Raw genomic sequence first — 14,902 nt, forward strand, 5'->3', positions numbered from 1 at the left:
ACTGGTAGACTGTCCATGTTTCACAGGCATACAACAATGAGGTCAGCACAACAGCCATGTAGACCTTTAATTTGGTAGTCAGTCTAATACCTCTTCTCTCCCAAACTTTTCTTTGGAGCCTCCCAAACACTGAGCTAGCTCTGTGAATGTGTGCATCAACCTCATTGTCAATGTGTACATCCCTGGAAAGTACATTACCAAGGTCAGTGAACTTATCCACAGCATTCAAAACTTTTTCATTTGTTGTAACTGATGGTTCCATGTATGGATGGTGTGGTGGTGGCTGATGGAGCACCTGTGTTTTTTTGGTGTTACTTATTAGGCCAAAATTAGCACAGGCAGCAGAAAATTGTTGCATCTCAGCTTCCGAGGCTACATTGAGTGCACAATCATCTGCAAACAGAAAATCATGCACCAACACTCCCTCCACTTTGCTCCTGGCTTGTAGCCTTTTCAAACTGAAGAACTTACCATCAGTATGGTAGTTGACTTTGATGCCATGTTCATCCTCATTGAAAGCATTTGTCAACATGGCTGAAAACATCAGGCTAAAAAGTATGGGAGCAAGCACACATCCCTATTTCACTCCATTGGTGACTGGGAAGACACGAGAGATTTGTCCATTATCCAGAACCCGGGCAAACATGCCATCAATATTGATGGCACTTTTGATGAATGCAAATATTTAGCTTGGAAAGGATGAGTCTATGATCTGTCCAGCACTCTCCACCACACATTGCCTTAGTCACTCTCACATCTTGTCTGTCTCTTCTCCTTAAGTCACATTAGGTGCCAGTGTTTGCTGCAAGGGTGCATCCATGAGGTTTATTGCATTTAGGTAAATGGAAGACAGTGTTGGTCTATGTCATGTGATGCACAAGTCTTCGGCAGTAAATGACCATCGTTGTTGCTGTTTCCAACTCCGTTTCTCCCTAGGACTCCCTGCCAAGTCTGGTAGTCTGAGCCTACTCTATCATTAAAGCCATCCAGAATTATAAACTTGTCCTCTTTTGGCACATTGATGGTAAGGGTCTCTCGGTCTTCATAAAATTTGTCTTTGACTTCATCAGGGTTTGTCATGGTGGGAGCAAAGTCACTGATGACAGTGGCATGGTGTTTTCCTGTGAGTGGAAATCACATTGTCATGAGCCTGTCATTCACTCCTTTTGGCAGGCATTGCTGATTAGATTGGTTTTGATTGTAAAACCCATGCCAACTTCACAGCGCTCCCCTTTACTGCACCCACTCCAGAAAAAGGTGTATCCAGCTCCAACTTCAGTAAGCTGGCCTTCATTTGCCAACTTTGTTTCACTCAGGGTTGCTATTTGGATGTGATGCCTGCTGAGTTCTCTTACAACAAGAGCAATTCTTCTTTCAAGTCTACTGGATTTTGTGTTGTCTATTAGTGTGCACACATTCCATGTGCCAATGGTGAGTGGAATCATCTTTGCAGATGTTGTGGAATATTTCTTTTGTGTTTCAACCACATAGTGGGATTCCTCACCTGCCACGGTAATCAGGCCAGGGTTGGGTAAGCAGGCAATATTTAGGGCACCTTTTCTAGCCCCCTTCTTCACACCAGGAGGTGAGCAGTGCGATCCTTAAAAGGCTGCTCAGACACCCGAGTCCCTCTGCTACTTCCAGTGAGAAACGACCCTATGGTCTGAGCTGCCTATGTGTAGGATTGTGACTACAGGTCCCAGTGTATCCGCACCTGCTGCTTCATCACTTGCCTATCACCACAGGACTTTGAGGCATAATAGTAAAATAGTATGGGTGATGTCTTTTGATTCATGAGTAAATTGGATTGAAGTGAGGCAGAGTTGCATGAAGTCATCAGCCTCACTCTCTCCTTCAGAGTCATCATAGTCCAGTGGCAGGACAGAGTCGACTGGCAATGGCTCAGGATGCAGTAGATGACCTTGGCATCTTTGGTGTCTAACTAAGCTCTAAGTGCTCCACATCGCCTGCTTCATCTGCCTTCGTGGCCATTGGAACAAATTGTTCTCATCTGCCCATTCCACCAGATGAAGTCTTCACATGCTTGGGGTAGACACCCCCCTAACTCACCAATGGGTTTGAGAACTCTTGGTTACCCTCAACCTTGTTTGGCCCATCTGCTGAAATGGTTTACCAGGGTGTGGCTGCTGCCCATGCTGCAGCTTCTTGGAGCCACAAGTGGGAGTTGGGTGGAACAGGTGGACACCAAAATTGGAAAGAGCCCCAAAAAGGACTCGGCAGCCATCACACCAAAGGTACTGGTACTGATCCTCCCTAAACACACCCTACACTCCAACTTTATTACTCTAGAAGCAATTAGAAGGAGTTTATGTAGATAAGAGGATGTGGATATAAGGTGTCTTTGATGAGATGATACCAAAAATATAAAATAAAGTGATGAGAAAGAAAATTGCACTGGAAGAAGGAGGGGGAGATTGAATAGGATAAATTATCACACATAAAAGAGGCATGAAAGAGCTACTAAAATGGAGGGGAAGAAAGGGAAGGGGTGAAGGGCAAAGCTTAAAACTTACTCTCATCTAAATTATCTCACCCTATAAGGAAGTTAAAAGGAATGATGATAATAAAAGGGGAGTGGATCTGATAAAAGGAGGATAGATTGAAGAAGGTGATGAACAGAAGTAAAACATTTGTGAATAGGGAAAGGCTGGTGGATAAGAGAGAGAGGGGTATAAACAAGGCAAAAATAGCATGGAGGGAAATGCATAGTTAGGTATCATAACTATACATGTGAATGGTATGAACTCACCCTAAAATGGAAGCAAATAGCACAATGGATTTAAAAACCAGAATCCTATAATATGTTCTTTACAGGAAACACACTTGAAGCAGAGAGATCTACACAGGGTAAACGTAAAGGGCTGGAGCAGAATTTATTATGCTTCATCTGAAGCAAAGAAAGAAGGGATAGCAATGATGATCTCAGACTAAGCAAAAATAAACACAGGTCTAATTAAAAGAGATAAGGAAGGAAACTATAACTTTCTGAAAGGTACCATTGCCAATGGAGTCATATGAATACTACACATATATGTGCCAAATGGTATAGCATCTAAACTTTTGAAAGAGAAGTTGAATGATTTATAGGAGGAAACAGATAATAAAACTATACTAGTGGAGGACTTCAACTTTCCCCTCTTAGAACTAGATAAATCTGACCAAAAAATAAACAAGAAAGAAGTTAAGGAGGTGCATAGAATTCTGGAAATGTTAGATATGATAGATCTCTGGAGAAAATTGATTGGTAATAGAAAGAAAGATAACATTTTCACAGCAGTACATGGCCTCTACAGAAAAATTGACTATTAGGATATAGAAACCTCATAGCCAAATGCAGAAAAGCAGAAACAGTAAATACATCCTATCAGATCATAATGCAATGGAAAGAGAAATTAAAATTAATTGGAAATTAAATAATCTAATCCTAAAAAAATAAGTGAGTCAAAGAATAAATCGTAAAAACAATCTATTTCATTAAAGAAAATAACAACATACCAAATTTTATGGGATGCAGCCAAAGCAGTACTTAGAGGAAAATTTGTATCTCTAATTTCTTACATCAATAAAATAGAGAAAAAGCAGATCAATGAGTTGGGCATGCAACTAAAAAAACTAGAAAAAGAACAAATTAAAACTCCTGAATTAAACACCAAATTGAAAATCCTAAAAAGCAAAGGAGAGATTAATAAAAGTGAAAGTAAGAAAACTATTGAACTAATAGTTTCGGGGGGGGGGGGGCGGTGTAAATGATAAAATAGACAAATCATTGGTAAATTTGATTTTAAAAAGGAAAGAAGAAAAACTCATTACAAGTATCAAAAGTGAAAGGATAAATTCACCACCAATAAAGAAGAAATTAAGACAATTGTTAGGAGTTATTTTGCCCAATTATATGCCAATAAATTTGATTATCTAAATGAAATGAATGATTATCTACAAAAAATATAAATTACACAGATTAACAGAAGAAGAAATAAAATATTTAAATAACCCAATTATAGAAAAAAGAAATTAAACAAGCCATCAATGAACTTCCTAATAAAAAAATCCCCAGGATCAGATGGATCCACAAGCAAATTCTACCAAACATTTAAAGAACAATTAATCTTGGTCCTATGTTAACTATTTGGAAAAATAGGTGAAGAAGGAATCTTATCAAACTTGTTTTACAACACAAATATGGCATGGATACCTAAACCAGGAGAAGCCAAAACAAAGAAAGAAAGAAAATTATAGGCCAATTTTCCTAATGAATATTGATGCGAAAATTTAAATAAAATACTGGCAAAGAGATTATAGCAATATATCACAAGAATCATGCACTATGACCAAGTAGGATTTATACCAAGAATGTAGGGCAGGTTCAATATTAGGAAAACTATCAGTGTGATTTACCATGTCAATAACAAAACCAACAGACAATATATGATTATCTCAACAGATGCAGAAAAAGCCTTTGACAAAATACAGCATTCATTCCTATTAAAAACACTAGAGAGCATAGGAATAAATGGAACTTACCTTAAAATATTAAATACTATTTCTCTAAAACCATCAGCAAGCATTATTTGTAATGAGGATAAACTAGAAGCTTTCCCAATACAATCAGGGATGAAGCAAGGATGCCATTTATCACCTCTGTTATTTAATATTGTACTAGAAATGTTAGCTACAACAATAAGAAAAGAAAAAGAAATTAAAGGAATTAGAATAGACAATGAGGAAATAAAACTATCACTCTTTGCAGAGGATATGAAACTATACTTAGAAAATCCTAGAGAGTCAACTAAAAAACTACTTGAAATTACATACATAATCAGCATTTCTGTATACTTTCCAACAAAGTCCAGCAGCAAGAGATAGAAAGAGAATTTCCATTTAAAACATTTATAGACAATATAAAATACTTGGGAGTCTGCCTGCCACAACAAACCCAGAAACTATATAAATACAACTATAAAACATTTTTCACACAAATCAAGTCAGCTCTAAACAATTGGAAAAATATTAATTGCAGGCTGAGCCAATATAATAAAAATGACAATTTTATCTAAATTGATCTATTTATTTGGTGTCATACCAATCAAACTATTCTAGTTTCTGCTATACTGCTTTGTAGTTTTTGTCAAATAATGAGTTTTTGTTCCAAGAGCTTAGATATTTGGGCTTATCATATACTAGATTACTATGAACCTTTACTATAATGTAATTTGTACCTAACCTATTCCAATGATCCACCACTTTCTTTCATAGCCAGTACCAGATTATTTTGATGATTACTGCTTTATAATACAGTCTGATATCTGGTACAGCTAGACCATCTTCTTTCACATTTTTTTTCATTGGTCCCTTGATATCCCTGAGCTTTTGTTCTTCCATATGAATTTTGTTATTATTTTTATAGTTATATAAAATAATTTTTGATAGTTTGATTGGTTTGATTTTGGGATCAAAGAGAGGATACACATGGTTCAGGGAGAGGTCATTGGAGGGGAAAATTTCAGGAAAAAGCTGACATGTAGAAGGCCCAGTGCCTCAATCACATCCATATTCCCAGTTTACCATAGTAGAGACTTTAAGAAATTTTCCCTTGGGTAAGATCATAGAATCTCTCCTTCTCTCTCATGGTTGAGCTGGGATAGCTCACTGCCAGTGGGAGAACGCATTTACTCTGTGTATTATCTGGTATATTTTCATCTACATAATTCCTCTAATTTCTTTGTGCTATCAGCATCGGTTTATTTGCTATTCATTACATGTGAGGTAAAATTGCATTTAATCTATGAATCTGTAATGTGTAATGTATATGTGATGTAAAATTGCATTTAGTCAATGGACCTGGACCTGAAGCACAGCTTGAACCAAAAAAAGCTGTACCCTCTAGATTAGCAATGGGGAGCATTGAGATATGTAGCCATATAATTCTAGGCTGTTATCACCTCTCTGAGGAGAGAAGAGCACTTAGGCTTATGGCCCCGATCTCCCACTTTCCTCCTGGCAAGAATCAAAGTCTCCCTTGGAGAAAGAGATGAGACACAGACAGACAGACAGACAGACAGACAGACAGAGACAGAGACAGAGAGACAGAGATGGACTCATGCCTCCCTATAACCCACATTTAGGGAAACCCACGTGGGTACACATAACCTACTCAGACAAAATGTGCACATACCTTTACATGGAAAATTACATGCATTAACTTCATGTGTGTACATATATATTTACACAATCACATATATGTGTGCATGTGTGTGTATGTGTGTATATATATGTTCACACACATGGTGAAGCAAGGTATCTGAAAGATTCAGAGGAGAACACAAAGCAAACATTTTGGTTTATGGGCTTGATTTTATTTTGTCCAAAACTAGGCATGGTATGACAATGTTTTATCTGTTTTTTTAAAGCTTTCTACTTATGTGATAGAGTTGCAAATGATTCAAATTTGGGAGTTTATAATGGAGATGTAACCCATGTTTAGTCTGATTATTATTTCATTGTTTTTTATAAATATTGAGTTTATCATATTAATAATATAAATTTGGCTTTTAAATTTATTTTTAAATTAAATTTTTTAAAAAAGATATCTAGAGTGGAAGCCAAGAGATCAGGGTTCTAGTTTTAACTCTGCAAGTAGCTGGATATGTAACTTGGAGCAAGTTATACAATCTATTCAGGTACTGATTTTTTCTTTAACTCTCATCTACATAAAATGTTTTTATTATTTGGAGAATGTTTTCCAAGGCTAAAGGGAAAATCTAATGAAAAAAATTCCCACTAGAAGGAGCCATTGCTCTATCAATGGCTCTGTTCTGCGTTAAAGAGAAAATGCTATCCTCAAGGGATAAAGGTCAATATTCAAACACAAACAGTTAATCATAATGTTGTCAACAATAGAAAATATACCATAGTTTATTCTTGTTATAAATAGAATAGCCAGAGGCCTTGGCTTCTGTACTTTTACTCATTAAAGTCAGAGTTTTAGAAAAGGAAGGGACTTTTAACTATAATGTGGGATAGAGTCTCCCACCTATGGAAGCAACCAGAGGACAAAAGACATTTCTTGTCCTTAAGGAGCTCACAATCAAATGGGGAGACAACAAGCAAACAAATATATCCAAACAGGCTGTATACAGGATAAACAGGAGATAAGAGAGGGAAAGCACTAGAATTAAGAGGAGTTGAGAAGGGTTTCTTGAAAAAGATGCATTTTTAACTAGGATTTAAAGGAAGTTAGGGGAGGTGGTAGGCAGGGATGAGGAGGGGAAACATTCCAGGCATGAGGAATAGCCAGAAAAAAATACAGGGAGCCAAGAAATGGGGTATGTTAATTTGTGGGATAGTCAAAAGACCAGCGACACTGGATAGAAGAATATTTACCAGGGAATAAGGTAATAAGAAGACTGGAAAGATAGGAGGCTAGGTCTTAGGAAGGCCTATGAATGTCAGAGTATTTTGCATTTGATCCTAAAGGCAACTGGGAATTATTGAAGTTTATTGAGGAAAGGGCTGATATAATCAGCCTTGCCTTTTAGGAAAATCACTTTGGTATCTGAATAGAGAATGGAATAGAGTGGGGAGAGACTTGAAGGAGGCTGACCCATCAGCAGGCATGAGGTGACAAGGGCCTGCACTAGAATGCTGGCAGTGTAAGAGGAGAGGGTGTATTCAAAAGATTCTGCAACGGTGAAATCTACAAGCCTTTGTCACAGATTGGCTATGGGGGGAGGGAAAGTAAGAGATAGTGAAGAGTCCAGGAGGATGCCTCATTTGCCTGAGGGACTGGGAAGATGGTGTTGCCCTCAACACAGCACTAATGGAGACACACTGACTAGTCATAAGGATATGAACCTGAAGAAATGGGCCAAACACTTCATGGTGTTCTCCACAAACCATCATAAACCAATGCTGAAGACATTGACCATAGACCTAAGGTTGTAGTCAGTCCCACTCTAGCTAAACCTCCAACTGAAGGGGAGGTATTTAATGCCATTGGGCTCTTCTTAAGTGGCAAAGTGCCTGGTGCTGATTCTAAACCAGGTAAGATCTACAAGGCAGGGGACTCACCACACATACAAAAGCTGGAAAATCTTCCAGCTTATATGGCAAGAGGAGGTTATCCCTCAGGAAATTAAGGATGCCTCCATTGTCCATCTCTAAAAAAAAGAAAACAGATCATCCTGTGACAATCACAGGGGGATCTCTCGCTTTGTCACTGCTGGCAAGATTCTTGCCAGAGTCCTCCTTAACTGACTGATCCTTCACCTGGAAGATGCTCATCTGCTCAAGAGCTAGTATAGCTTCACAAGAGTCCATGGAATGGTTATCATGGTGTTTAATGCTCAGGAAAAATTCCAGGAACAGAATAGAGATTTGTATACAAAGATCATCGACCAGTTAAAGTTTGTAATACTGTCTGTCACAAGAGCTTGTGGAAGAACATGGTGAAATCTGGTTGCCCCACCCACATGTACAAAAATATTTATAGCACTTTTTTGTGGTGACAAAGAATTGGAAATTGAGGGGATGCCCGTCAATTGGGGAATGACTGAACAAGTTGTGGTATATGAATGTAATGGAATACTATTGTGCTATAAGAAATGATGGGCAGGTGGACTTCAAAAAAACCTGGAAAGATTTATATGAACTGATGCTGAGTGAAGTGAGCAGAACCAGGAAAACATTTTATACAGTAACAGCCACAGTGTATAATGACTAACTTTCATAGACTTGGCTCTTCTCAGCAATGCAATGTTCTAAGACAACTCCAAAGGACTCATGATAGAAAATACCATCCACATCCAGAGAAAAAGCTATGGAGTCTGAATTCATATCAAAGCATACTATTTGCTCTCTTTTTTGTTGTTGTTTTGTTTTTCTTTCTCATGGTTCCTCCCATTGGTCCTAATTCTTCTTTACAATATGACTAATGTGAAGGTATGTTTAATATGAGTGTATGTGTATAGTCTATATCAGATTGCATGCAATCTTGGGGAAGGGGGAGGGGAGGGAGGGAAGAAAATTTAAAACTCAAAAGCTTGTGAATGTTGAAAATTAAAAACAAAGTTTAAAAAAAAAATTGGTTGCCCAGAGAAGTTCATCAGCATTGTATGCCATTTTCATGATGACATGCTCACATGGGTTCTGGATGAAGAGTGGGCTCTGGATTCTCTCACACTTTCCTAGTCACCAATGGGAAACTTCTGAAGATCACCTGGCAAGATAAGGCACCAGATACAGAGGTGCTCTCTCCAGTTGAACTGGCAAGCATTCAAGCTCTTCTGCAGAGAGGGCAACTGCAATGGGCTGACCACATAGGCTGAATGCAAAATGCATGCTTACCTAAAAGACTATTTTATAGAGAACTTACACAAGGCAAGCACTGACATGGGAGTCAGAAGAAGCAGTACAAAGACATTTTCAAGGTCTCTCTGAAGAACATTAATATCTATTGTGAGTCATGAGAGATGCTGGCACAGGACAGCTCAATATGGCATGCCGGCATCAAAAAAGAACCTATACACCATGAACCAAAGTGGAACTACAAAGGAAACATGAGTGGCACAAATCTAGAAACATCTCCGTCCCAAATATTTTAGGGAACCATATGTGCCTGGCCAGTGGTAGAGTCTGTCAAACTCACATAAGACTGATCAGCCACAGTCAAACACACTGTACACTGCCCCCAACATCATGACATCATTGGTCCTCTTAAAAAATGAAGAACTCCTGTCTTACATAGATGCATATGAATGTATATTTATACATATGAGTATGATTATAGATATCTAAGTATATTATGCATATGTAGGTATATGTATGTTATATGCATGCATATATCTTTGTGTGTATATATGTATTGTGTAGATATACATATATTTGCATATGGAAATGTGTATGTATATATATGTATATGTGTGTGCATCTGCACTTAGTTGCAGCCTTCAGGGGGGAGGGGAAAAAAGAACAAAGTCAAAAGTGCACAGCAGAGAATAAAAGAAAATTTACAAGGAAGCAAAGAGAAGATGGACAGCTCTAAACACAATGAGTAGTATTTATTACATAGGCTTGCTTGAAATGGAAATTTATTGCTTTATATTTTGAATCCTCTCATATTCTGCTGTACACATGGCAGTTTTTTTTCTTTTCTTACTTTGAATTTGTTTTAATATTTAATTTTATGTTTCTTTTGTGTATTTCAGTTTAAAATAAATTTTAAAAAGGAAAAAATTAAGGATAAACAATGATACAGAAGTTGATGGGGGTAGAGAAAAGGTTAAGGGGGAAAGATAATGAGTTCACTTTGGACATGTTGAGTTTAAGATGTAATCTGAGATATCTGAAAGACAGTTGGAGATACATTATTGGAAGTCAGCAGAGAGGTTTGAGCAGAAAAGGAAGATTTGAGAATTGTCAGAATATAGATGTTAATTAAATGTATGGGAGTTGATAAAATCACCAAGGGAAGTAGTTTAGAAGGTCTTGGACAGAATCCTGAAGGACACCTATGGTTAGAGGGCATGACATGGATGAGTATCCCACAAAAGAGACTAAGAAGTGGTCAGAGAGGTAGAAGGAGAACCAGAAGAGAGTGATGTCCCAAAAATCTAGAGAGAAGAGAGTATCAAGCGATCCAAGTGATCCAAGTGAATTCTACCAAACCTTTAAAGGATGATTAATTCCAGTACTATATAAACTATTTGGTGAAATGGGAAAAGAAGAAATTCAACCAAATTCCTTTAATGACATAAATATGCTGCTGTAACTTAAACCAGGAAGAGCAAAAATAGAGAAAGAAAATTGTAGACTAATTTTCCTAATGAATAATGATGCAAAAATTTCAAATAAAATACTAGCAAAGAGATTTTAGCAATATATCACAAAAATTACATTATGACCAAATAGGATTCATATAAGGAATGCAGGGCTGGCCCAATGTTTGGGAAACTATCAACATAATTAGCCATATCAATAATAAAAAACAACAGAAATCATATGATTATCTTAATAGAAGCAGAAAAGATTTCTCACAGAATACAAAACTCATTCATACTAAAAAAAAAAAAACACACACACACACACTAGAAAGCATAGGAATAAATGGAGCTTTCCATGAAATGATAAGTAGTAGCCATCAAAAACCATTAGCAAGCATTATCTGTAATGGGGATAAGCCTTCCTAAAGCCAGGGGTAAAGTAAAGATGTCCATTATCATCACTTATTCACTGCTGTACCAGAAATGCTAACTAGAGCATTAAGACAAGAAAAAGAAATGAGAGGAATTAGAATAGGCAAAGAGGCAACATAATTATCACACTTTGCAGATAATACAAGGGTATACTTAGAAAATCAACTAAAAAAACCTAGTTGAAATAATTAACAACTTTAGCAAAGTTGCAGGATATAAAATAAATCCACATAAATCATCAGCATTTCTAATATATTACTAACAAAGTCCAGCAGGAAGAAATAGAGAAATTTCATTTAAAATAACTACAGACAATATAAAATTCGTGGGCGTCTACCTACCAAGACAAACACATGAACTATCTGAACACAATTACAAAGGACAACACTTTTCACACAGATAAAGACATCTAAACAATTGGAGAAATATTAATAGCTCATGGGTAGGCTAAGTCAATATAATAAACTAAGTGCACAGGTCAAAGACCTTAAATCTGATAAGAAACTTTCTGCACCCAAGAGATGGCAAAATCTGAAGCAATGGTAAGATATTCTAAAGAAACACATGGCAGAGATGAGCATCAAAAGGGGAGCTCATTGACAATGGTTCTGCAATCTTTGAAGGTTGTAACCTTAAAGTAGCATGTCTTCTGGAGAGAGAAAAGGATCACACTGATGTCCCATGCATATGAAGAATCGTTTAAGACATTAAAGTCACAACATGGAGGAACAAGAGATTTGAATCTTCTTGGGGAAAGATGCCTCATCTTGGGTCATCCCCAGTCATCCTGATGAATATCTGGTCACTGGATTCAGATGGCTCTGGAGGAGAAGTGAGGCTGGTGACCTGCACAGCCCTTACTCACTCAAAACAAAGTCAAGTGCATGCCATGTCATTATTTCTCTGATGGCATGGTCTTCTTCAGCAACAAAGGACAAACACACAATGGATGGAAGAATAAAAGAAAGGAAGGAAGGAAGGAGGAAGGGAGGCAAAAAGGAAGGAATGAAAGAAGGAAGCAAAAGAATTTAAGTCAATTCAAGGAACTTGGGAGAGGTTAGATAAACAGAAACTCGCTGAGAGAGAACCTATGGGAATAGTGTAGCATCAAATCAGTGTAAACACAACTAAACAAAGGGATAAATAACTGACTTGAAAAAGGAAATTGATAAAAAAAAACTTATATAAAATAAGTAAATGGAGGAAAATGCAAAGCTAACAATCATAATATTAAGTATAAATGGATAAAACAACAGCAAAATGAAAGAGTAGAAGAGTGGTTAAGAAAACAAAACCCAACAATTTGCTGCATCTAAGAGAAATGTTTAAAAATAGAGACATATAGAATAAAAATTTACCATGCCTCAGGTGATTCTCAAAAAGCAGTTGGAATCATGTTACTGGACAAAATTAAAATTACCAAGGGATAAATATGGAAACTACATGTTTAAATGTGTCACAAACAATAAAATATTATTAAATTAGAGAAATCAAATGATATAGTATCTAAATTCTCAAAGGAAAAGCTAACATATTTGCAAAAAAAACAACACAGCATCTCTCTGGGCTGACTTCCCAAACCATACTTAAAAGTTGGGTCTATCAGGGTACCACCCCAACTTTAAAGTACTCTGTGGACCCACATTCCCAAAACTATAGTTCATGAGCCCCATCAATGTATTTACTTATCAATAGAGAACACAATTAACTCAAAGCAAAAACATTTTAAATAACAATAAAGTATCTTCCTCAGAAATCTGTTCCACTATCCCCCAAATACATACAACTTCAGTGGAAAGAATGGATACCCATTAAATTCACAATTGGAAAAGTTCATATATAAGAAGCACAGGTGACCATAATTTATATCCCTTCCACTGTCCTCATCCCCAATGCTTTTTAAAATTCTGTTTCTTGCTTCACTTCTCATTTCTGAGATATAAAAGGAATTTATTCAAATACAGTAAGAATATTATAAGAATATAAGCTCTTGTAAGAGAAACTCCACAATTAATAAATTGCCAAAGTATTTGAACAGCTGTTCTTAAGGGAAGAAATTCTAACTACCAAAAACCATTTGAGGACTCGGTGACTGAGCTCGAGCTTAGGTGGCCTGGGATCCCCGAGCAGCCGCCGCGGCCGCAGCAGCATCCTCGCAACCCGCTCGTCGTCCGCGACCCCCGGAGCGCCCTCGCCTCCTGCCATCATGCCATTCTCCAATAGCCACAACATGCTGATGTTCCGCTACCCCGCCGAGGAGGAATATCCCAACCTCTCCTCGCACAACAACCACATGGTGCTGACCCCTGAGCTTTATGAAAACCTCAGGGATAAGGCTACATCAAGAGGCTTCACCCTGGATGATGTCATCCAAACCGGTGTGGACAACCCAGGGCACCCATTCATCTGACTGTGGGCTGTGTGGCTGGAGATGAAGAGAGCTACGAAGTGTTCAAGGAACTGTTTGATCCCATTATTGAGGACAGACATGGAGGCTACAAGCCTTCTGATGAGCATAAGACTGATCTTAACCCTGACAATCTGCAGGGTGGTGATGACCTGGATCCGAACTATGTTCTGAGTTCCCATGTTCGAACTGGCCAGAGCATCCGAGGATTCTGCCTGCCTCCACATTGTAGCTAGGGCGAGGCCGTGCCATAGAGAAGCTGTCTGTGGAAGCTCTGGCCAGCCTGGAAGGTGACCTGAATGGGAAGTACCACCCTTTGAAGAACATGACTGAGCAGGAACAGCAGCAGCTGATTGATGACTACTTTCTCTTTGACAAGCTTGTCTCCCCACTCCTCTTGGCTTCTGGGGTGGCCCGACACTAGCTCAATGGCAGGGGCATTTGGCACAATGACAACAAGACCTTTCTGGTGTGGATCAGTGAGGAAGATCACCTGAGGGTCATCTCCATGCAGAAGGGAGGTAACATGAAGGAGGTGTTCGCTCGTTTCTGCACAAGGCTTACCCAGATTGAAACCCTTTTTAAGGCCAAGAACTACGAGTTCATGTGGAAATCCTCACCTGGGCTACATCTTGACATGCCCCTCCAACCTGGGCACAGGTCTACGTGCAGGTGTCCACACCAAACTTCCCCACCTGGGCAAGCTTGAGAAGTTTGGTGAGGTTCTGAAGAAACTGAGACTGCAGAAGAGGGGATGTGGACACAGCAGCTTTGGGAGGTGTCTTTGACATCTCCAATGCTGACCAACTGGGCTTCTCAGAGATGGAGTTGGTGCAGATGGTGGTGGACGGTGTGAAGCTGCTCATTGAGATGGAGAAGCATTTGGAGCAGGGCCAGTCCATTGATGACCTTATGCCAGCCCAGAAATGAGCAGTTGGCCCCCTGAATTCTGCGCTTCCTAATTTATTGGATGAATGAATAACCACCATCCTTTCTGCCTGTGGCGCCCTGGGGGGCTCTGGATGCAGCCTACCTAATCATGGTGTAGAGAAGTCTTCCTTCAATCCTTCGGTGTTAGAGTTTTATTTTGATGGCTGAGATGTTGCTGAATGCTGAAATAATAAAATTATTGCTTTGGCCTGACTCAGGTCTCAGGGCAAAAAACAAAAACAAAAAAAAAACCATTTAAAAAAATATCTCCCAATTACTTATAATCAGAAAAATGCAAATTAAAGCAACTCTGAGATTTTACCTCAAATCCACTAAACTGCCAAAGTTGACCAAA

The 14,902-nt window shown here is 38.4% G+C and overlaps 1 pseudogene; it reads left to right on the forward strand.

Annotated features, from left to right (window-relative positions):
- Positions 1-13,416: 13,416 nt before the first annotated feature.
- On the forward strand, positions 13,417-14,700 carry LOC140509248 (creatine kinase B-type pseudogene; annotated as a pseudogene).
- The last annotated feature ends 202 nt before the right edge of the window (positions 14,701-14,902 follow it).

This window comes from Notamacropus eugenii, chromosome 5, assembly GCF_028372415.1.
Source record: "Notamacropus eugenii isolate mMacEug1 chromosome 5, mMacEug1.pri_v2, whole genome shotgun sequence".
In the NCBI taxonomy this organism is placed as follows: domain Eukaryota; kingdom Metazoa; phylum Chordata; class Mammalia; order Diprotodontia; family Macropodidae; genus Notamacropus; species Notamacropus eugenii.